Source organism: Myotis nattereri (genome assembly GCF_964212035.1).
Source record: "Myotis nattereri genome assembly, chromosome: 2".
Lineage (NCBI taxonomy): Eukaryota > Metazoa > Chordata > Mammalia > Chiroptera > Vespertilionidae > Myotis > Myotis nattereri.
In genome coordinates, this window is record NC_138076.1 from 188368023 (window position 1) to 188390946 (window position 22924).

The 22924-nt window shown below is 38.5% G+C and overlaps 1 protein-coding gene across 1 annotated transcript in view; it reads left to right on the forward strand.

The window, feature by feature from the left end:
* Nucleotides 1–2554: 2554 nt before the first annotated feature.
* Nucleotides 2555–22924, forward strand: part of EPS8 (EGFR pathway substrate 8, signaling adaptor) — a 169164-nt gene continuing 148794 nt past the window's right edge. The window contains exon 1 of the mRNA XM_081082613.1: nt 2555–3316. The gene's annotated coding sequence lies outside the window, so the exon portion shown is untranslated. The remainder of the gene's footprint in view (nt 3317–22924) is intronic.

Genomic DNA, 22924 nt, shown 5'->3' on the forward strand with positions numbered 1-22924 from the left:
ACTGAGGACTCGGTTGTCTTTTTCAATTGGGAGGGAGACACAAGCTCCCGACTGCTCTGAACTCCAGTTCTGGGCGAGTCTCTGGGGACCCAGACTCATACAGGGAGAAACTGAACTGTCTGGCATTGGTCGGAACTCGTGGGCGGCTTTCTCTCAGAGGTGCTTGCAGCGATTACCAGGACACTGAGATGCGGGGCCTCTTAGGGCAGGACTGAGGAGCAGCCATAGTTGTTTGCTCCACCCTGTTGATTCCCTGAGACCCTGCCCCACCCAAGCTGTGCGCAGAGGTTTCTGCATATGAAAGGCCTGGCCCTTTGCAATCTGAAAATTACCTAACAAACTGCAGCTGGGTCAGAGAGACCCAGAACTTCCAAAAGAAGGCCCAAGGCCCCACAGCAGCTTGCATTGCTTTACAGCTGAGCCTTATCTAGGCACCTCCAAACTCCAAACAAAGAAGAGGAATCTGGAGATCTCTCCATAGCTACTGCTGGGTAGCCCCAGGCAGAGGCTAAATTAGCACCTCCTTAGAGATCCAAGAGCCAGTGTACCCAGTGGTCAGAGTGGGACCATCCAGATTACAACTCCTCAGATCCATAAGGGACACACTCAGGGGGCAGACTCAGTGAGCACCAAAGCCCCACTGAAGCACGTCTTGCCCCAGAAGGGTGTCTTCAGATTATTATTGTAGATCACCCAGGGAGAACAAAGGGTAAATATTTAAATGCAGCAGTGTTTGACTATATTCTGTGCAGTGACAAAACCTGAAGTCATTTTCAAGGTCCACCATTTCTTACTTCTTTTCAGTTGGGTCAAGTTCCTAAGCTTTCTAAATCTCCGTTTTCCAGCTAATGAAAAGAAAATAGGATTCCACTGAGTCTCCTATCTACCTACTCCAGGACTTCTGTGAGGATCAAATGAGATGAGGCAGGGGAAATCGCTTCACAGACATTTGGTTAAAGTGTAAAATGTTTCCACCTGGCTATAAAGCAAGTCATGTTCCTGGGCTGAAGAAACTGCAAGGAGGCTAGTTGCTAGGGAGAGGAAGCCAGGTGTTGCTATGTCACATCATTACCTGGACAGACACTTAGCATATTAGCCTTTTTTTCTTTTTAATATTTTATTGATTTTTCACAGAGAGGAAGGGAGAGAGATAGAGAGCTAGAAACATCAATTAGAGAGAAACATCGGTCAGCTGCCTCCCACACACCCCCCACTGGGGATGTGCCCGCAACCCAGGTACATGCCCTTGACCGGAATCGAACCTGGGACCCTTCAGTCCGCAGGCCGACACTCTATCCACTGAGCCAAACCGGTTTCGGCAGCATATTAGCCTTTTATATAGATAGACTATGTAAGGTTTAATTGTAGTCTGTGTATAATAGGTTTGGATTTTTTTTTACTCTAGGTAATATGTTTGTTAAAAGAAAAACCTAATATAGGTTTGGGGTGCCTTACATGCAGAGTATACTTAATCAAAGGGACTATGATCAATCTATGACTCAGTTCGTGGCACACTGTGTTTGAATATTGTGTTTTTTTTCTGAGTGCATGATTTTAGAAGGAAAATGAAAAGACAAAGTACATTTAAAAGAGGGAAAAGAGTGCAGTTTTGAGGGCTCACCAGGCCATTTGAGGAATAGCGTAAAGTACCAGAGATTGTGAAGAAGAGGAAAGTATTAGAAGATCTTCTAGTAGTTACTTAATAGTTTGCTTCCAATAGTTCGAGGCTTGCAATGTCTGTAAAGAATGATATTAATTTTGTGCAGTTCCTAGGGCAGAACCAGTGCCAGTTGTGTAAGGTGAGGGAAGTTGATATGATGATCACAAATCATATGACATAGGCTTTAGAGTTAAGCAGACCTGGATTTTAATTCTGTCATCAGCATTGGCTTTGGTAAAAGGAATGACTTTTATGCTTCATTTTCCTAATGTGCTAAATAGGTATAATAAGGCCTATCTCATTTTAAGGATTAGACATAATATATAAATGTGCTTAGTTCCTGGCATAGGTTAGTATTTAGTAAATAATCATGATTACACATAAATGGATAATAGAGATTTCTAACGCTGGAAAAATTCAAGTGTACGGTGCTGTGGTGGGAATATTGGAGAGAGGATTCCTACTTAATACAGGGGACTTAATTTAAGATCTATTCCCACTTTTAGCACATGCCTTTAATTTCCACCTTGGTCTGAAATCTTTTCCCAGACTGCTTCTCCCTTGCTACACAAAGCAATCCGTTGCAATCTATTGCCATCAAGTTGATACTCTCTGGTTGACTTCTGGAAGTCAGCTTGAAAGAAGTCAGAACAGGTTGTGGGCGTAGCTATGATAAAGAGGTCTGAGAGTAAGAAAATACAGTGTTCACAGGCAAGGGTCTTCTCCTTTAGTGTCTCCACTTGCTACTCGGGGAGCAGGCGAATGTTTCAGGATTGATTATGCTACTAGAGGCACTAACTGAAAGAAGCCTCCACTGCACACCACATCAAACTCCTGGCAAGAGGGAAGCGAAAAATGTGATCCAGGTCAGGCGTGAAAAGCGGGTCTGGACTTGTTGGCTGGAACTAAGGGCAGGCAGTGTAGAAAGTCCCAGGGACCGAATGGAGGCCCTTAGATGCCATCAGTTTACAGCAAAAGTTGAGGAGACAAAAAAGAGGAAAGCGACAGGAGGGGGGAAATAGGTTGGAGGGCTCCAGAGGGAAGAGGAAGGCTGGCAGGTCGTGGACTACTAGAGTTGTGAACCAGAACCTTGCCGGGGGGCGGACCTCTACCGAGTCTCCCAGCTGCTAGTCAGTCCAGCTAGGTCACTTCTGCAAACCTGTCTGTGGCCGGCAATCTCCGGCCGGCTTCGATCGCAGCCTTGATAACTTCCCTGCGGTCCCTCTCACGTCCACTGGGTCCCACCCGCCTATTTGCCTTTAGCGCTGGGGGTCGACCAGATAGTCCGCGGCTCGGCTGCAGGCAAGACCCGGAGAGCGGATCTCGCTCCGGGCGCCGCGCGCGCGCGCGCGCGCGCTCCCTACGAGGATACTGGGCATGCGCGGCGCGCGGCTGGCTCGGCGGCGAGTGGTGAGCGGGCGGGCAGATCCAGACTTCGCTGGCAGCGGCAGGCGAGGCGGTGTCGGCGAGCGCCAGGTCCGCGCGGGGCTAGTCCCGGAGATCGCTTCTCTGCAACTGGGCGCAGACAGCGGCTGGGCGGCTCGCGGAGGACGGGGAGGGCGCCGTCCAGGTCGGAGGCTTCCTCTTGGCCACCTCCTGCTCGTCTGGGCTGGAGGCGCCTCCGGGGAAAGCCGCGGCCCCGAAGGCGGATCCGAGGTAAGAACCCCTCGGTGAGAGGCGCCCGCCGGGATCCGACGGTGGGAACTCATCCTGGATGTTAAAAACCCGCCTTTGTGTGCTTGGAGGGAGCGGTGCCCCGCGCCGCGTCCGCCTTCATTCACTTTCACTGCTTTCAACTGGTGTCGGGAGCCAGGTGTGCGCGCCCGCGCGTCGGTCCCGGTGCGCCCGGGAGCCCGTGCCCACCCCGGCCGCCTGCCCCGCGCCGCCCGCCGCGCCCGGGCTCCGGGAAGGTGAGCGGGGAAGATTCACGGTGTCCCGGCAATATTTCCTGGTAACCTGAGCTTCCGCAGATCCACCTGCGCTTCTCTGGGCGGCGGGGCGGCTACAGAACGACTGTTCTTCTCTGGGTTCATCGTAGACTTGGGGTTTGCAGAGCTACTCTCCCCACCTCCAAACGGGGAGGGGGTCTTTTCAGATTGACATTCTGGGACAAGGTCTCGCCAGCGCCTGTCTCCTCAAATGAATATAGCTCTTTATATTCGAGGAGTTGTCACTTCTAATTCCTGTTGGCTCCCCCCTCCCCCCCCCCCCCCCCCTTTTAAGCTTGCACCGCTTTACTCATCATTTTACTTTTGGGAAGATGGCCTTTTTGGTGCCTGTCAGTTAATGCCTTGGGAGTGGATTTCCCCACCTCTGCAGACCCTGCTGGCTCCTCAGATGCTCACTGTCTTTCCTTTCCTTTCCAGGACTACCTGTATGCAGAATCTTTGCACCGATTGTCCTCTTCCTTTGCATTGTTTCTCAAATTCTTCTTTTCCCATAGTACTGCTGGAATCTCTGGGGGGCAGGACGCTGCGGTATTAGGATTTGAAATGCATAGATGTTGAGAGCGGTAGAGCATTAGGAATCGGAATCCTCCTTTATAAAATATATTTCAATGACATGCATTATGGCTTTTTTTTTTTTTAAAGGTTTCAGTTCTTGCCTGAGATGATAAGAGGAATAGCTAATATCTTAAGAGTTCAGATAAAACTTGGTTCTCGAGGTATGTGAATAGCTTGATTTTGGCTTTGTTATTCCGGGGAGATAGGAGAAAGGATTTCCAGAAGACTGCTTTATATATGTATCAACAACAGAGCAACTGTGTTGTGTATTGCTTGCAATTTATTTCCGTGGGAAGGATACCATTCTTCTTTCTACAGCGACTTGGGTTTTTGCAAAGTGTGCGCTAGTAATTTAGATCATGTGGTCTTTGAAATTAAAGTCAGTGTCATCCTCTCTCACCTTAGTATAGATTTTCAATTTGAGTTGTACTTTTCTGGACATATTGCTACAGTTTTTAAGTTGCTGGTCTGGAAAATTTTGGGTCATGGGTTCAAATTTTTACTTACAATTTGAAAAAATAATGCACTTTATAAATATGCCATGTAAAGGGTAGGTTAGGATATATCACAAATGTAGTAACGTTTTATAGAATGCCTTTACGGCAGAATTCATAGAGTAAGACTTTTTAAAATTCCACAAGCCATTCATTTCACAGCAGAAAAAAAAGAAAACTTGCTTTTTAATTCCACTAATCTGAGCGATACCACTTTTTATAATATTTGATACATACTCTTTGAAATCTTTTTTTTCTTCCATCTCCAATGTCATTCAATATGATTATATAGTGATTTTCAGCTTTGTAGTGTGGGAATACTTTAAATTAAATTGTATTTAGGGTGATTTCCCCCCCCCAAAATGGCTTAATCTTGTTCCCTATCAGGAATCTAATGTCTAAATAAAAGCAACATTTCCTTTTGCTTTAATCTTTAGCTTTTCTTGCTTTAAAGTTTTTATCTATGCTGATACTTTTTGGATAGTAGTCCTTTTCTATGCTATGACATAGGTTTTCTGTTCTTTGCTTTCAATATTTTTATTTGATACATTTTAAGTCCTAGTTTTGTCTACTCTTTCTTTTTCCTCTACTGTTTTCTTCATTTACCTCTAATAATTTTGCGCTAGCTCACTTGAACCATGGTTTATATAAGGAAATTTAGTATTCAGAATAAAAGATGATCGTTTTTCTCAAGTCTCTCTTTAGATGCTTGAAGTTTTGTTGGATGAATATTTTAGCACTGATTTGATTTATATAAAATTTAGGTTAGCTTTTCTGAGTTGTATGGCTCCAGCATATTTGGTAGTTATTTAGATCATCAGAAAACAACACAAGGGAATGATTGATAGGTTACAAATTTTCAGACATCTGCAATGGTCTGTAAAGGGAAAAAGTGGAATTTTCATTAAAGTACTTCAGCTATAATACACCCCTTCTGGGAATTACTGCATGAAATTGTTTGCAGCTGTTAGTGATTGAAAAATATTTTCTTAAAAAGAAAGTCCTGTAGCAGAATAGTTGTAAACATTCTAAATTTAATATATGCAAGGAAGTTGTGAAGTTCTTCAGTGTTTCACTACAACATCTTCAATATTTTCTAGATGCATTCTTAAATGAGATTTTAAAAATATATTTTATTTTTTAGATCAGTTTCATATTTACAGAAAAAATTATAAAGTTAGTGGTTTCTCATGTATCCCTCTACCCAGTTTCCCCTCTTATTAACATCTCACATTGGTATTTATTACAGTTAATGAACCAATATTGCTACATTATTATTAACTAAAGTTTATACTTTATTTAGATTTCCTTAGTTTTTATCTAATCTCCTTTTTCTGTTCTAGGATCCTATCATAGGCTATTACACTTAATGATCAAGTCTCCTTAAGCTCCTCTTGGCTGTGACTGTTTGTTTGTCTTTCCTTGTTTTTGATGACCATCGTAGTTGTGAGGAGTATTGGTCAGGTAGTTTTTAGAATGCCCCCTTCTCCCCCCCAGTGAAATTAGCCTAATGTTTCTCTGGTGATCAGACTGAGGTTTTGAGTTTTGTGGAGGAAGATCCCAGATGTAAAGTGCTCTTTTATTACATTATAGAAAGGGTACATACTATCAACCTGATTTATCACTGTTGATATTGATCTTGATCATATGACCGAGATAGTGTTTGTTAGGTTTCTGCACTGAAAAGTTGTTTCTTTCAGGCAGTACTCTTAAAAGGAAATCACTGTGCACAGCCTATACTTAAGGGGTGGAGAGTTACGTATCTTTTCCTCAAGGGTGGAGTATCTGTATAAATTACTTGGAATTCTTCTGCATGTCTTTCTCCCATTTATGTATATACTCAGTTATTTACTTATATTTATCTGGACTTAAAATATATATATAACAAATTAGAGGCCCGGTGCACGAAATTCGTGCGGGGGGAGGGGGGGGGAGGGTCGTCCCCCTCAGCCCAGCCTGCACCTTCTCCAATCCGGGAGCCCTCGGGGGATGTCCAACTGCCAGTTTAGGCCCAATCCCCTGACCAGCAGTTGGACATCCCTCTCACAATCTGGGACCACTGGCTCCTAACTGCTCACCTGTCTGCCTGCCTGATTGCCCCTAACTGCCTCTCCCTGTGGGCCTGGTCGCCCTCAACTGCCCCCCCACCAGCCTGATTGCTCCCCCCCCCCCCCCCCCCCCCCCGCCAGCCTGGTCACTCCACGCAGCCTGTTGTTCAGTTGTTTGGTCGTCCCTCACTAACCCCCCTGCCAGCCTGGTCGCCCCACGCAGCTTGTTGTTCGGTTGTTACTGTGATGGTGTCCTGGACAATTTGCATATTCCTCTACTATTAGTATAGATTATTAGTATAGATATATCTCTGATGGAGCCAACTGTAAAATATATATATGTATATATAAATATATAAACACACACGTATACATATACATATATAGTATGTTTATAACGTATATATCACAATTACACTTTGGGTTATAATCTATTACTACTTTTTTTTCTTGCTCAAATTGTCTCAGCTTTGACCATTGGGAGCTCTTTCAGTTGCCTCCATCATTTTTTAAAAATCACTTACTTTCTACATTAAAAGATGATTCAGGCTTATATTGTATATTTCTATTTCCTGCCCCAGTACTAGACTTAGCCAGAAAGAATCTGGCTCATTTTCCTGGGAAATGGTATTAGAAACTAAGATGTGGGTGCTCGGGGTTCTTGTGGCTACTGGTGTGTCATTTCTTTTAGGCCCTCTCATTTGACACAGCAGGAAATACATGTGTGTATACAAACCCATGGACATACACTTACCTATACATATTTCTCTGTGTAACCATGTGTATCATATTAAGCTAATAATGAGTTCATATGGATGTCCCTTCTCTACCTAATCCATTACCACCTATATCACTCTGGCCTTCTCCCCCTGCTTATCTGTAAACTCACTCCAACAGTGAGAAGAAAGCTGGCTCCCACCATTTGCCATCCATTTACTTAATTGTTCAATTCCATTATATATGTACAGCAGTATTGAAATCGTTAGCCTATACTCCCTTTACAGAGAGTGGAAACACTTTATCAATTAGAGTGCAGTTCCTTTTGCTTTTAGCCTTACAGGCAGGCTCCTTCTCCTCCTATCTCCTTTAGTGAGGTTGCTCCAGAAATGTACTAGTATAATACAGTTTGATCTTTTTGTCACAATCTGCATTCCATCCTGGGATCTTCTGACCTTCCAAATTATTATTTTTTAATTTGAAAACATTAAGGTTCATTCTTTGTTCTGTAAAGTTTTATGGATTTTGACAAATGCATAATTTCATGTGTCCATCATTACAATATCAAAGTATCATACAGAATAATTTCAACATAGTAAACATCTCCTGTGCTTTACCTATCACTTCCTTATCCTTGGCAAACAGTAATTTTTTTTTTTTTTTTTTTTTTTACTGTACTTATTGTTTTGCCTTTCCAGATGTCATATAATTGGAATTACCAGACTGGCTTCTTTCACTTAGTGATATGCATTAAGGTTTATTTATATATCTTATTGCAGTTTGATAGAGTTCCTGTTGCTTCTTCATCCTTGTTAGCATTTGGTATTTTCAGTTTTTTTTATATTATGCATTCTAATAGGTATGTAGTATTATTTTATTACTGCTTTAATTTGCCATTCCTTAATGATATTTGATGTTAAGCATCTTTTCATACTCGATTTTCCATATGTACATTTTTTTTTGGTGAGATGTCTGAACTTTTGCCCCTGTTTTTTAATAGGGTTGTCTATTCTTTTATTGTTGAGTTTTAAGAATTCTTTATAAATTTTTTGATACAAGCACTCTGTCAGATATGTGTTTTGTGAGTATCTTTTTTCTTTTTTTTAAATATATTTTTTATTGATTTTTTACAGAGAGGAAGGGAGAGGGATAGAGAGTTAGAAACATCGATGAGAGAGAAAAATCAATCAGCCGCTTCCTGCACACTCCCTACTGGGTATGTGCTCGCAACCAAGGTACATGCCCTTGACCGGAATCGAACCTGGGACCCTTGAGTCCGCAGGCCGATGCTCTATCCATCGAGCCAAACCGGCTAGGGACCCCCTCAGTGTTTTTGATTATCTGTTGGTTGAATCCATGTGTGCAGAACCTGTGAATATTGAGGACAAACTGTAATTTATTTTCTTCTTCCGCACTAACCCAGCGATTCTTCTTTGTGGAAAATGGAATTGTTAATATGAATAATATCTGTCAGTTCTTTTAGATATAACCATAGGAAATAATGAAGTTTTCTTTTTTTATGAAGAGTATCTGAAATAATGGATTTGCAGGGTGTATGCTGAGAAGAAACAGATAATGTATGTATTATCTAGAAACTTGATACTTAGCAATATCGTCTTTAATGTTACCTATGCCATTACTCTTGCAACAAAGGGCTTTTTTTTCAAGTACCTTTCTTTTACTAAACACTTTATATTATTGGTATTGGGACCAGAAATATTTATATTATAATACTATAGTTAGAATCAGCCTTCAAGAAGCATCTAGAGAGATCTGACATAGTAAAACTAGCACCTAGTTTTATAACTGTTAAATCATATTGATCTTTTTTAATTTTTACAAGAGAGTTTTAAGGCAAGTCTCCTTATTTCCATATTGCAGGTAATAAATAGGTTCATAATCTAGATGGGAACCCTGATCTTTCTGACTCCAAAACCCACCATGCTCTTTTTACTTGGCTGTGTCTCATAGAATAAAAGTACCAGGATAGTATCAGGATGTCCTTGATTTAAAAAAAAGAGAGAGAGAAAAATTATGGACACAGACAATAGTGTGATGATTGCTAGGGGGAGGGGGAGGAAGAGGGTATAAGGGGAAGGAAGAGGGTATAAAGGGGATAAGTGGTGATGGATGGAGACTTGACTTGGGGTGGGGAATACACAGTGCAGTGTACAGATGATGTGTTGTGGAATTGTGCACCTGAAATCTGTATAATTTTGTTAACTAGTGTTACCCAATCTATATCTATATATATATAAAAGGCTAAGCGACCAGCTGACCAGCCGGTAGGTATGACGTACACTGACCACCAGGGGGCAGATGCTCAACGCAGGAGCTGCTGAGTGACAGCAACTTTGCCGAGTGCTCTCTCGCACTCCGGAACCCCTCGGGGGGATGTCGGACTGCCAGTTTTGGCCTGATCCCTGCAGGCCAGGCCAAGGGACCCCACCTGCGAGAGGGACCCCCACTCACTCCGCAGATGCCCTTCGAGCCCTGGCGCGACCCTAGGTGCGGCAGGCCGGGGAGGGACCCCAGGAGGTTGGCTCCAGAGCATGTCCGGCCTGTCTCGCCCAGTCTTGCCCTACCGGCCACCTTCTATTTAATTTACTTTTAATGTGCATGAATCCATGCACCAGGCCTCTAGTAAATTCAATAAAAAGACAACAACAATGAAAGGTATAGAACATCAGCATCATCCCTAGAAAGCGGAGGATGAACAGTTCTGTTATCTGCCTTGCTAGATATCTGTTTAGATATCCAAGTGCCTTTAATCACCTGCCCCTCAAATGGGCATAAAACCTTTTTATTTTTCTCCTTCAAATAGTTTTGGACCTACTTTTATTCCAATCTTCAAACACACATCTCATTTTAATCCCTGTTGATAGAGATTCAGGTTAGAAAAAAAGAAAGAATAAGTTTTCTTGAAAGAGGAAATGAGGAAACTGTGGGGGATTAAGAGAAATAAAACAAATAATGGTAGTATTAGGTAGTTGTTTTTTCCTCTGCCCCACTGAATTATAAGTTTCTTAAGGGCAGGAACTAAGTCTCAGTTTTCGTTAAAGAAAGCACATCACATGAGACATATTCACAAAATGTTTGTTGAATGAAATGAGCACTTACTGTCACTTTTAGCACATATGTTTAGAATGGTTAGAAGGGGATGAGTTTTTCCTCACAGAGGAGGTTGAATTTATATTTCCCTCCCTCCCTCCCTTTCTTCCTCCCTTTCTGTCTTCCTGCATTCCTTCTTTCCTTCCACATTTGGTGAGCATCTGTTCTGTGCCAGACACTGAGGCTATAAAGATGAATAAGACAGGGTTTCTTCATTCCGTGATCAGGGAACCCAGAAAATGGAGGGAAGCAGACATTTCAGTAGAGTATAGAACTAAACAGTATATATTAAACAAACAAACAAACAAACAAGTAATGGATTTTGAAATCAGAGAGATCTTATCTGCCTTAGTTTTCATATCTAAGAAGTGGAAACTATAATACTACCTACTTTGACACAGTTGTTGAGGGGTAGGTTAAATGAAAAAAAAAAAGAAGAAAAAAAGTATATCCCAGCACATTAATGAAAAGAGTTTCACTGTGGCTGAGGCAGTCAGAAAAGTCTTTACTGTAGGAGGTGACATTTGAGTTTTATAGGATGAATTTTTGAGACCCAGAATGAGAGTAGGAGTTGGGACTCTGGGGCATTCCAGGCAGAAAGATGAATATGTTTGATGTGTGCACAATGCGGGGAGGGACATGATGGGAGTGGTGGGAAATTCTGTGCTTTCTCACATACAGAGTCTACAGGGTTATTAGAAAGAACAGAATAACCAGTTATTTTTCATTTTTATAAGTAACAATACAATAGAGTATTCACTACATTGTAGTAGGAGAGAATAAAGATACCAAACCTGTTTTAAGAGCTGCATGAGTGTCCGAATATTATGACTGTTTGACTAAAGTCCTTATGTAGTAGATAAATTCTTATGTTCTTTTTTAGTCCTGTGATACTCACGTGATTTTATTCATGAAGAGGACTTGTGTGCTTTTGGGTGAAATCAGAGGTCCTGTTCCAAACCATTGTTATATTTAGAAGCATACAACATTAGAATGTAACATCCCACAAAGGCATCATCTAGTCCTATTCTAACCAACTAAGAATTCTAAGAACCATGAACAGTTTTGGACCACAACCTGAAACTTAATACTCATGAATGTGCTAAAATAATGTGTTAGTGAATGAATTATGTGCTTGATAAGAGGTCAGTTTTCTATAGTTGAAAAATTGTGTTTTTTATATAAGAAGAGAAGAAAAAAAGATGACGATCAATAGAAGGAAAAAAATTAAACTTAAAAGGGAAATATTTTTAAAGCCCTTTATTGGAGACTATTAATATATAAATTTCATTTTATTTAGAAGATTTTATTAGCAACATTAGAATATTACCTCTCTGTACGAATATTATTTCTTATTCTAGAAATACATGTGCATTACTGATGTATTTATTGGTTTAGTGCAACAATAGAATGTTTCTGTTGAAATATTTGTGATCATTGAACACTAACTTGTTTCTGTTGATTCTAATATGTCTAATGTTTTGTGATATTGTTTCTGTTTTTCTCTAGAAAATAATATGTTTAAAATAAAGTGCAGGTGGCAAAACAATCCTATAAAGAAAAGTGGGTGTGAAATTTGTCACATTTGAAGGACATTGAATACAATTTATTTAATATTCTACAACAGTTTTTACATTTGAACTTGAATAGTAATTTTAGACTTGAAGAAAAAGAAGACGGTTTTTAGTAGACAATAAGACGGTTTTAATTTTAGACATAAAGAGACAATAAGGTAGTATTAAGCATGAAGAAAGATGCACTTATTATAGAGAGGGAAGATACATTTAACTTTCATAAATGGAAGAAAAATGAAACACTATTACATGTAGCCCCCCTCCACCCTGCCCCATGATAGCTTGCTCAGTTTGTTTGTAATTTCCAATTTTTCTTTCCAGTGTGTTTTCAAAACTTTAACTGTTTTATAACTAAGTGCATAATGGGATTTTAAGATATTACTCTTTAATTTAGAAATATTGATTTAGAAACCCTGTCTCAAGGTTGACTTGCCTTATGATTTTAGTGTGTTTACCTACATTATCAGAACTTCTGATGTATAGTGTGTATTTTTAGTATTGTGTACTACAACTAGTGTGAAAAGGTTTTTTACACCTCAGGATCTTTTTAGTCTACAGACAATATTAATTTTTTTGTTAGTTCTTTTATTTAACTCTTTTGTGGGGCCTTGTTAGATTCTGAATAATTTAAAAGCCGTGGAATTCGTTCTGTGATAAAAATCTAGTCATTGGTCCAAATCTTGTAGCATATTCACGTGATACTCATGCATGTAAAGGTTTAGAGTTAATATATATGCCTGAAGAATGTATGTTAAAGATAATGTTTTTAATTATTGAGAAAAATACCTTATAAAGATTTTAATGGTCATTAATTTGCAGATTTGCTTAAAGTTTCATCTTCTATTTTATTTATTACTAGAGGCCCAGTGCATGAAACTCATGCACTGGTAGGGTCCCTAGTGGCTGCTGGCCACTGGCCAGGGCCTTCCTCCCTTCCCCCACTGGCCCTGCCCCTCCTGGTTGAGGGGACAATTTGCACACTACGTTTTTATTATATAGGACTAGAGGCCTGGTGCATGAATTCATGCACCGGTGGGGTCCCTCGGTCTGGCCTGCAGGGATAGGGCCAAAACTGGCTCTCCGACATCCCCCGAGGGGTTCTGGATTTCTAGAGGGCACAGGTCAGGCCAAGGGACCCCACCAGTGCACGATAAGGGCCCGGGGAGGGACCGTGGGAGGGCGTATCTGGCCCACTTGCTCAGTCCCGATCAGCCGGACCCCAGCAGCAAGCTAACCTACCTGTTGGAGCGCTGCCCCTGGTGGTCAGTGTGCTTCATAGCAACTGGTCAAATGGTCGAAAGAACGGTCGAACACAGCATATTAGGCTTTTATTATATAGGATTATTGTTAGTTTTGGTTAATCCTCACCTGAGGATATCTTTTCCATTGCTTTTTCAGAGAAAGTGGAAGGGAGAGGGGAGAGAGAGGTAGAGTAAGGGAGAGAGAGGGCAGGGAGATGGGGTGGGGGGGAGAGAGAGAGAGGGAGAGAGAGAGAGATCAGTGTGAGAGAGACACATTGGTTGGTTGCCTCTACTGGGGATCTAGCCCACAACCTGATCATGTTCCCTGAATGGGAATCGAAACTTGGCCTCCTGGTTCATAGGTGGAAGCTCAACCCCTGAGCCACACCAGCCTGGCTCATCTTCTATTTTAAAATGAACAATCTGTGATAGTCAAACCTGAAAAACAATATATAAAGAATGATATAGCCCTAGCTGGTTTGGCTCAGTGGATAGAGCATTGGCCTGCAGACTGAAAGGTTCCAGATTTGATTCCGGTCAATGGCACATGCATGGGTTGCAGGCTCAATCCCCAGTACGGGGCATGCTGGAGGCAGCCAATCAATGGTTCTCATCATTGATGTTTCTAGCTCTCTGTCTCCCTTCCTCTCTGAAATCAATAACAATATATTAAAAAAAGAATGATATCAAGAATTATCAGTTCTATATTTTATGTATAATAGTATATTTGCTATCTTTGTAGAAAAGATATATCATCTTTTCTTTTCATATTATTTTACTTTTCTATATTTTTATCCAAATTATTGAAATAAAAGGTTTAAGTACCATTTTTACTACAACATTCATGTACTTGGCTGTATTTCTCATTTCCCCCACACTATCTTAAGACTTGCTCCTTCCATGGTCTCATATAGAAAATAGACTGACAAAAATCTTGAAGCAAATAAATGATCATGTGGATTTTCCCTTGACACTCCTTCTCCCACCTGCTGCTCTCCTGCCTGCTTATCCCATCCTCTAGCCCCAGTGTCTGACAGTTTTTTTCAGTCCTCAGACAACTTGAGTTGAAAATGTATCTTTCATAACTTTGCTATCTTTCCATTTACTGTTCTCTTTCTCACTGCCTGTGAGACCTCAGTCATGGGGAGTAAAATCGGAATAAAAGACATTCATGGTGGTTATGACAGTGGAGGTTAAGTTTAGGCTGCTAGAGGGCGTGAAACAAAGGAATGATTGAAACTCTCATCACCTTCATTTTATTTGGGTAGTAAGTAAATTATTTTGGAAGTAGTAAAGTCTCATTATGAAGATAATAAAAATCTTGATTTGTCCTGAGTAAATACATTAGCAGTGATTAACTGGAATATCTTAACACCATTCAGTTTTTGTGCTAATTAGGAAAGATCCACCATGGTTTTATTTCTATATTAGAATTTATGCTACTGACTTTTTGTTAACCTTTTGTGTTGTAGGAGCCCGTTAACAATGTAGGGAATTAAAGAATTTGAATTATACATATCTCATGTGAAGTCATATGATACAAAAAAATAATTGTATGTGGAGTACTTCATGACCTCCTAAGGGGTCTTTGAATAGGAACAAAAGTCTCATCTTACCTCCAAGGCCTCCTCCCCTCCACTTATATCTGTTACATATAGTTATTTCCATTTTCTCTCTCTGCTCGGTAGTTAATAGAATATTTAAAGAGTGAAGTCATGATCTATCCCTGTGCAACAGAATAGATGTGAGAATACTGCATAATTTAACTCAGTGGCTACCAATTATATTTTGTGTCCTATTTATTGTTTTCAAAGGCATTTTTATAATCAAACTAAAAGATCCCAAACTAATGGATGAAGTGGTAAAATGATGGGGAAACTAGTTGTGGTAGTAAATGGTAGATAATGGAAATAGTTTGGTGGTAACCAAAGGAGAAACTCAAATACTTCTCAGGAAATCTAGAAGCCATTTTAATCACTGCTGTGCCATTCGTGGTTTACATATGAGGAACTTTGATTATAAATATTGAAAAGCGTAATGTATTATTCGATAAGAGTATATATTAAATATTTATTCAATAATTAGATACAAAATAAAAGGTTTGGGTTCCAAATATGGACAGTCTTATTGTAAGATTTAACAGCCAGATCTTTCTAACTAACATTGATTTCATTAGGGTAATGTGGACATTAGTTTGAATTTTAGACATTAAGCGAAACAAATGCTTGCTCTTATTGGAAACTGGTCTAGCTAACTAAGCGTTTGAGAGAGCAGTTGTGCATTTGGGGGAAGCATTTTAGATTAGGCAGCTGATCTGAGCCTGCTGAGTTTTCCTCTTCCAAAGGAAGACAGGAGTCTGTAGAACTTTGCAAGGGGTTGATTTGAGAATATGGCTTCATTCTTAAGACCAAAGAAACTAATTCAGCCAGAAGTGTGCTTTTTCTCGAAAATTTTTTAAAGCTTCTAGCTGTGATCATTTCAGCTTCTTATACCCCCCTTTCTAATACTCTTAACTAAGTTTTTGCTACTGTTGTCAACCATAGCAGTGGCTGGAATGGATAAAGTTTCTTTAAAAGAAAACTGTAGAAGAGGTACACAAATGCGTATGAATACAATAAAATACATATTGAACTGTCCTTTGTATATGAAGGCGTGTTTTGTTTGTTATGATGGTGATAGATCCATTTTAGCTTCTCCAGTCATCCTTCTTGTGACCTGAGATAGTTGTGTGAGATTAGAGATTTGGCTAAACCAAAGCAGGCCCATCGGCTTTATTCAGCCTGATCTGATTTCTTGACCTAACAGTCCTGGACATATACAGCTTTATTTAATGGAAAATAATTTTTTTCAGTTAGTGAAATTGATCTCTTAATAAAGAAATATTAAATAAGTGCCAATTAACTGCTAGACATATTACTAAATAATGAAATATTATAATTAACAAAGTTAAGATTCCTATCTTTATTGAGTGTACCATGTCAGAAACGTAAATTAAAAGAAGCATAAAAACGTAAAAGAAGCATCAAATTCTAGGTAAACAATTAAAAATCTGTAAAATAAAGAATAACCTTTCTGGCCTCTCCTTTATTTCCTACCTCTTTCCCTCCCTCCTGCCTTCTCTTTAACTTCTAAGAGAGTGAAGATACTAATATTTTGTATTATAATTTTTTACATGTACTGATGTAGATTTTTATAGCCCCGTTTCCAAATTAAGTATAATTTTACAGTAATTCCACAAAGGAATATTTGTTATTTAGGAACAGCTTCAGGAAATATTTTAGTTTACCAGGACTCCTTTTGAAAGATTTTCAACTATTAAGGTCAATTTATGATCAGGTCAGACTGGAAACTTAGGAATGAAGAAGCCATTATTCATAACATAGGATCATACTGGAGATCTCAGACTGGTCATAAAATGTTAATCTGTAGAGATGTGGAACTATCTCTTATATTGAATTTGGAATGTGGATAACTTTCAGACTGCCATATGAAGCAATACTGCACTGTACTTTACTTACAAGAAAGAAAAATGTGAATGACTCCTCCCTTAGTGGACCAAGTACTTTCTAACACACCTCTCAGATTACACACCGTTGAAATGATCCCCACAATGTATTTGGCTCATGTGTTTGTAGTGAGCTACTATGAATGAAAGATTCATAACTATCTATTTCAAAAAACTTCTTTATTTGCATTGTAAGGAGCTTAATTTTTTGGAAACAAAACCAAGAATTGCTTTTAAATCATAAGCCTGTATGGATTTGGACCATGATTGGCACTGAACTAACAAAATAATTATTTCTCTGCACAAAGAAGGTTCTGAATTAGTATTTATCAAATCATTGATAACTATGTTGACTATAGAAGGATAACAGTTCCTGAGTTGTCCCACATTCTTAGTGATTTGGACCAAAAATTTTTGTAGCTATTATTGAATGCCCTTGGAACCTCTCCCTTATCTTGCCTATCGGACAGTGTATAATAGAATCACAGGGAGGAGGGAGCCATGCAAACTTGCCAGACAGATGATTTGGAGTCCCAGTGACAACCTTGTGACCTAATTTTCCAAGCTCTGTCTACTTAACCAGAGAGTTATAGCTATATGCTATTAGCTTAAACAACACAGGGCTTGTATACAAGTTGAGGAGTTGGGGAGAGGAGGGAGGGGTAAATATATAAATCCATTTCTGCAGTTTTGCCAAATCCATAACATAGAAGCACTTTTGTTCTAAAAGAAAACTTAATTTAGTTTTTCTCATTTTGGCTATTCCTTCTTACATGTGTCTCAAATAAATCATTACCAGAGGATCTGATTTTAAAAAAATGATGGCATACTGAAAGTTATTTTTGAAGACTTTTTTCTTTTCTTTTTTTTAAAAAAGGTAGTATGTGAATGTATTGGTAAGAAGTGGTGGAATTGTTTCTACTACCTCTTGTGCAGTAAATTAGTTTGTGCATGTCTACTATCCGAATAAGCTGAGGCTGTTTTTCTCTCATTAAATGAATATTTATGAATACGTGTAGTTGATTATATTTATTAAAGTCACATAAGATTTCAGGCTTTGTTATACATGTTATAAGTTGTTACTGCAAAAATGAGAATTTTAGATACCAGTATGAATCACTTTGTTTTGTTTGGTCATATATTAATGTCTAATTGCCATTTTGCCTCTATATATGCTAGCTAGACATGGATAGGAACTTCTTCTCTTGTATGTAACTCATATGTTGAAATATGTTGTACTGAGATTATTGGCTGCAATAATTAAACAGATACAGACTTCTGTCAGCTAGACTTAAACCATACTCTTTTTTCTAATTAGGACTTGTACTTAGGTAGGGTACTTATTTACCTCTACGATATTATATCTCTCTCTTTTTTTAATATGTATATATATTTTATTAATTTTTTACAGAGAGGAAGGGAGAGAGATAGAGAGTTAGAAACATCGATGAGAGAGACACATCAATCAGCTGCCTCCTGCACACTCCCCACCGGGGATGTGCCCGCAACCAAGGCGCATGCCCTTGACCGGAGTCAAACCTGGGTTCCTTCAGTCCGCAGGCCGACGCTCCATCCACTGAGCCAAACCAGGTAGGGCTATTGGTTGCTTCTTGCATGCTCCTGGGAATGTGCCTTGACTGAAATCGAACCAGCAACCTTTTGGTGCTTGGGATGATGTGCAACCAGTTGAGCCACACTAGCCAGGGCACATGCATATCTTTAACTCTAAACTGCATCAAGGTATCCCATTCATTTTCCTTCTTTCTCTGAGGATGATCAAAGTTCTTTGGCCTGATGATTCCCTTCTAATTTTCAACTTGACTTAAACCAAATTGAACTCAGAGAATCATTAATAATTAAAAAGTCAATAACATTGGAATGTAATTTTAATAATTTAGGTTTTTGTCTCATAAAATGTATTTTGGAGTCTAAAATGTAATTCCCCTTCTTACATGTACCAGTCTATGTCAGAGTGTTTATATAGTAAGTAAGTCTTGGGGTTCCTGTGTCTGTTGGTGTGGTATTACACATATCTGGAAACTGTTCTCTTAATGTCCTCTTGCTGCTGCTTATATCTGTCTTGTTAGCCGAACTAAGACTCTTGGCAAGAATCTTAGGCCTGTTTCTTCTCCCTCAACTGTCCTACATTATTCAACCCACTGTAGTCTAGTGCCTGAGCTCATGTCTCATCTGTAACCTTCCGAAAGTCAAACCAAAAGGAAGATAATTTTTATCTCTTGATAATTTTTATCACCTGTCAGCTCTTAGAGGACATGGACTGTGTTGTTTTGTTCACTGTTAAATTTTTATTGCCTAGAGTTTCTAGTGCTTTGTAGATTGTCTATTTGCTGAATGGCTACATGTTTGTAATGACCTTTTTTTTTTTTTTAAAACAATGTTCTCTTCCTTTGGCTTCCATGGTGCTATCCTTCTCTGGTTTACATCCACCTGCACTTGATGTTAATTCAGAAACTCTGCTCTTTGGAGTTGGACAGGTATCTAAAAAGTGTCCAAAGTGTTCTTATCAAGTAAGTTCTAGCACCATCTGTTGGTAGCAGGGAGAGACAGTACTTTTTTTGGCCTCAATTCATGGTTCTGTTCATAATCTGAACACTCACAAGTTGAGATGTTTCTGAATTTTCCACAATTCTTTTCTCAGCCTTCGAATCATTTTATGTTTCGTTATCTTCCAAGGTGACTTCGAGCACTCACATTATTTCACGAATTCTTTATTTCCAGTTGATGCGGTTGTTCTCCTGAGCTCTAACCCTTTATTTCTGACTGTACCTGAATATTGCATGGATTTCTTAGACTTTATTTGTCCCAAATATATGCTACTTAGGAAGACCTGTGCACTGAGAACTGTAAGACATTGATGAAGGAAACTGAAGAAGACTAAGTAAGTGGAAAGAATCCTGTGTTCATGGATTGGAAGAATTAATATTATTAAAATGCCCTTACTACCCAAAGCAATTTATAGATGCGGTGCAATTTCTATTAAAATTCCAACAGCATTTTTCACAGAAATAATAAGAACAATTGTAAAATTCATATAGAACCACAAAGACCAGAAAAGCCAAAGCAATCCTCAAAAAGAAGAATAAGCGAGAGGCATCATATTTCCTGATTTCAAACTATTACAAAGCTACAGTAATCCAAAAGCATGAAAACAAACACATAGACCAGTGGAACAGAACATTTGTTAGAATGGCTATCATAAAAAAAGACAAGAGATAAGTGTTGGTGAGGATGTGGAGAAAAGGGAGCCAATCCTTGTATACCGTCGATGGGAGTATTGATTGGTATAGCCATTGTGGAAAATATGGAGGTTCCTCAAAAAAAAAATGAAACTAGAACTAATATACAATCCAGCAATCACACTACTCAATATACTAGAATTAATATAAATTTAGGATCTCAAAGAGATATTTGCATCCCCATGTTCACTATAGCATTATTCACAATAGTTAAGACATGGAAATAACCTAACTATTCCTTGACAGATGAATGGGTAAAGAAAATGTGATATAAATGCATTTATAGAAACAGTAGAATGGTGGTTGTCTGGGGATGGGAGGGGGTAGAGAAAATGGGAGATATTGGTCAAGGGGTACAAACTTCCAGTTATAAGATGAATAAATTGTAGGGATCTAATGTACAGCATTGTGACTATAGTTAACAATATGTCTTATACATGGGAAGTAGGTTTATAGTTGTGAATATGTGAAAATACAGTTGTATTATTATTTATTAATTATTGTATTTATTTATATTACAACTGTAAACCTACTTTTTCCCACCCCTGTATAATTAAAATTTGCTAAGAGAGTAAATGTTCTGACCATATAAACAAAAAAGTAATTATGTTAGGTCATGAAGTTATTAACTAAAGTTATTGTGGTAACCATTTTACAATATATATATATTGTAATTTAATACATATATATATATATATATATATGTATTAAATTATCACATTGTACACCTTAAACTAACAATGCTATATATTAATTATATCTCAATAAACGTGGATAAAAAGAGAAATGATTATGTTATATTCAACATTATGTAGGAAGTTTGGCAAATAAAGGCATTAATAAGATCGTTTAAGTGATTAAGTAAAAATATCTTATAAAATACTATACAAATATGTCATTACAGTAGTATATTTTAAATTTGTATTAAAATGGAAATAAAAGTAATCAAAATAATTAAAACCTTTTTCTTTTAAGAGGTACTCTGTTATGTGGAAAAATCATTTATGTGCAAAAGCTGCATGCTATAACAAATGGATTGAAGAGTGATCTAATATATCATTTCTGATACTAAGAATCTATTTTTAATTTATTTTTATTTCTCACTAGATGTATACTAGTACATATAAAATTTTGAAGAGTAGTAACTTTAAAAATACATTTTTGTTCAATGCCAAAGTTTAGGTCTAGCTTATTGTAGAGACACTGTAACAGTGTTGACTGAGTTGAAGAAAAGTCTTATGCTTAAAATTATTTTTCCAAACATTGTAAAAAATGTTATATTCTCAGGTGAGTTTTCAGAAATGTTTTTAACCCTCAATAGAGCTGAATTATAGTGACTAAAGTTTTCTATTTTCATAATAGGAGCAAAAATCATACAATCCACCTGGGAACCTGAGAAACATATCCCACTCTTATTGTTGCCAAAAACTCTTGAATAATATTCTCTCTAGCCTTTTCCATGTGCTGAAACAGTCTTTGTTTTCCCCGGGAGAGGGGTTTTCATCTCTCTTCTGTTGCTGATTCAGGGGTGAAAGAATAACCCCTCTTGCCAAAAGAAGATATGCTTTTCTCTGTGATAAAGTGATTAAGTTGGTTTATGTCATTTCAGCTAGCTTGTTATTAAATTGTGTTTCAACTGCTTCAGTTTGTGTTGTGTCAGTATTATTTTTATCATCTTAAACTATTCTTCAGAGTCTTAACATGGCTGATAAATTGATTACTTTTTCATATCCTCTACTAAAGTGATATGACTGAAATTAAACTTAGTTAGGGACTGGTGGTAAAATACTCTAAAATTAAAACAAGAAGGCAGAAAGCATGAAGGACAAAAGTTCACTCAGCCATGGTTCATGGGATAGTTTTGCTCTTTCTGGTGACAGAGGTTTACTGTGGATTGCTTGGGCTAGGACTTGCATGTTGATTTGTATCCAAAAATCAAGTTCCCTTGTCTTGTTATGGAGTGGATTAGATCCACAACTCTCTAGAGAGCAAAGCTTTCCCATTCCAGAGTGCTAACCCTGTACTTGTTCCAACCCTCACTTGATGTTTGGGCAAAGCTTACTCTTCTTATATTCAGTGGCTTATTGCCTGGAGTTCGAAAAGAAAGTTATGATTGATGACACTTGACTTTTGTGTTTTCTTTGTCACTTGAATGACTTGTATGTGACAGGTATGTTTACCTAATTCATATCCAAAGGTTTAAAGAACAAGTAAGGAAGAATGAAGGGACTTTGGGATAACTTCTTATGACATCTCATTTGAGTTCATGATTAAATCATACAAAATAGGGTTCTTTCCGTTTGTTTGTATTTTGAAATTAGCTCTTAGTAATAGTACAAATAATCTTTACAGTGAGTTAGCTTCAGAAATAATTCAATTCTAGGGAAAATTTCTAGACCCTTAGAAGAACACATCTTTGACCCTTCTTTAACTGCCATATCCAATTTGTTGCCAAATCCTGCTAGTTTTACATTAAAGTTAATCCTTGCCTTTGTTCTAGCTGCCCCATGTTCACTATTTTCAGGCCACATAACTGTTTTCTTAGACAATTACCTCCTAAATGGTCTCTACAGTTGCCTTGCTCTTACTTCAATTTATTTTAATTACTACTTCCAGTTCCGTTTTGTTAAAGCCAAGCTCAGATCATGTCAGTCTGTTACTTAAAAAACTGCCACAGAAGATTCAGTTTAGGCCTCCATAACCTGATTATTTCTTTCCACTTTAACTTTAGCCTCACTACTCTCTTTCTGTAAATGGTCGATTAGCCAAAGTGAAGTACTATACATTTCCCCCAGAATATTTTAGTCTTTCCA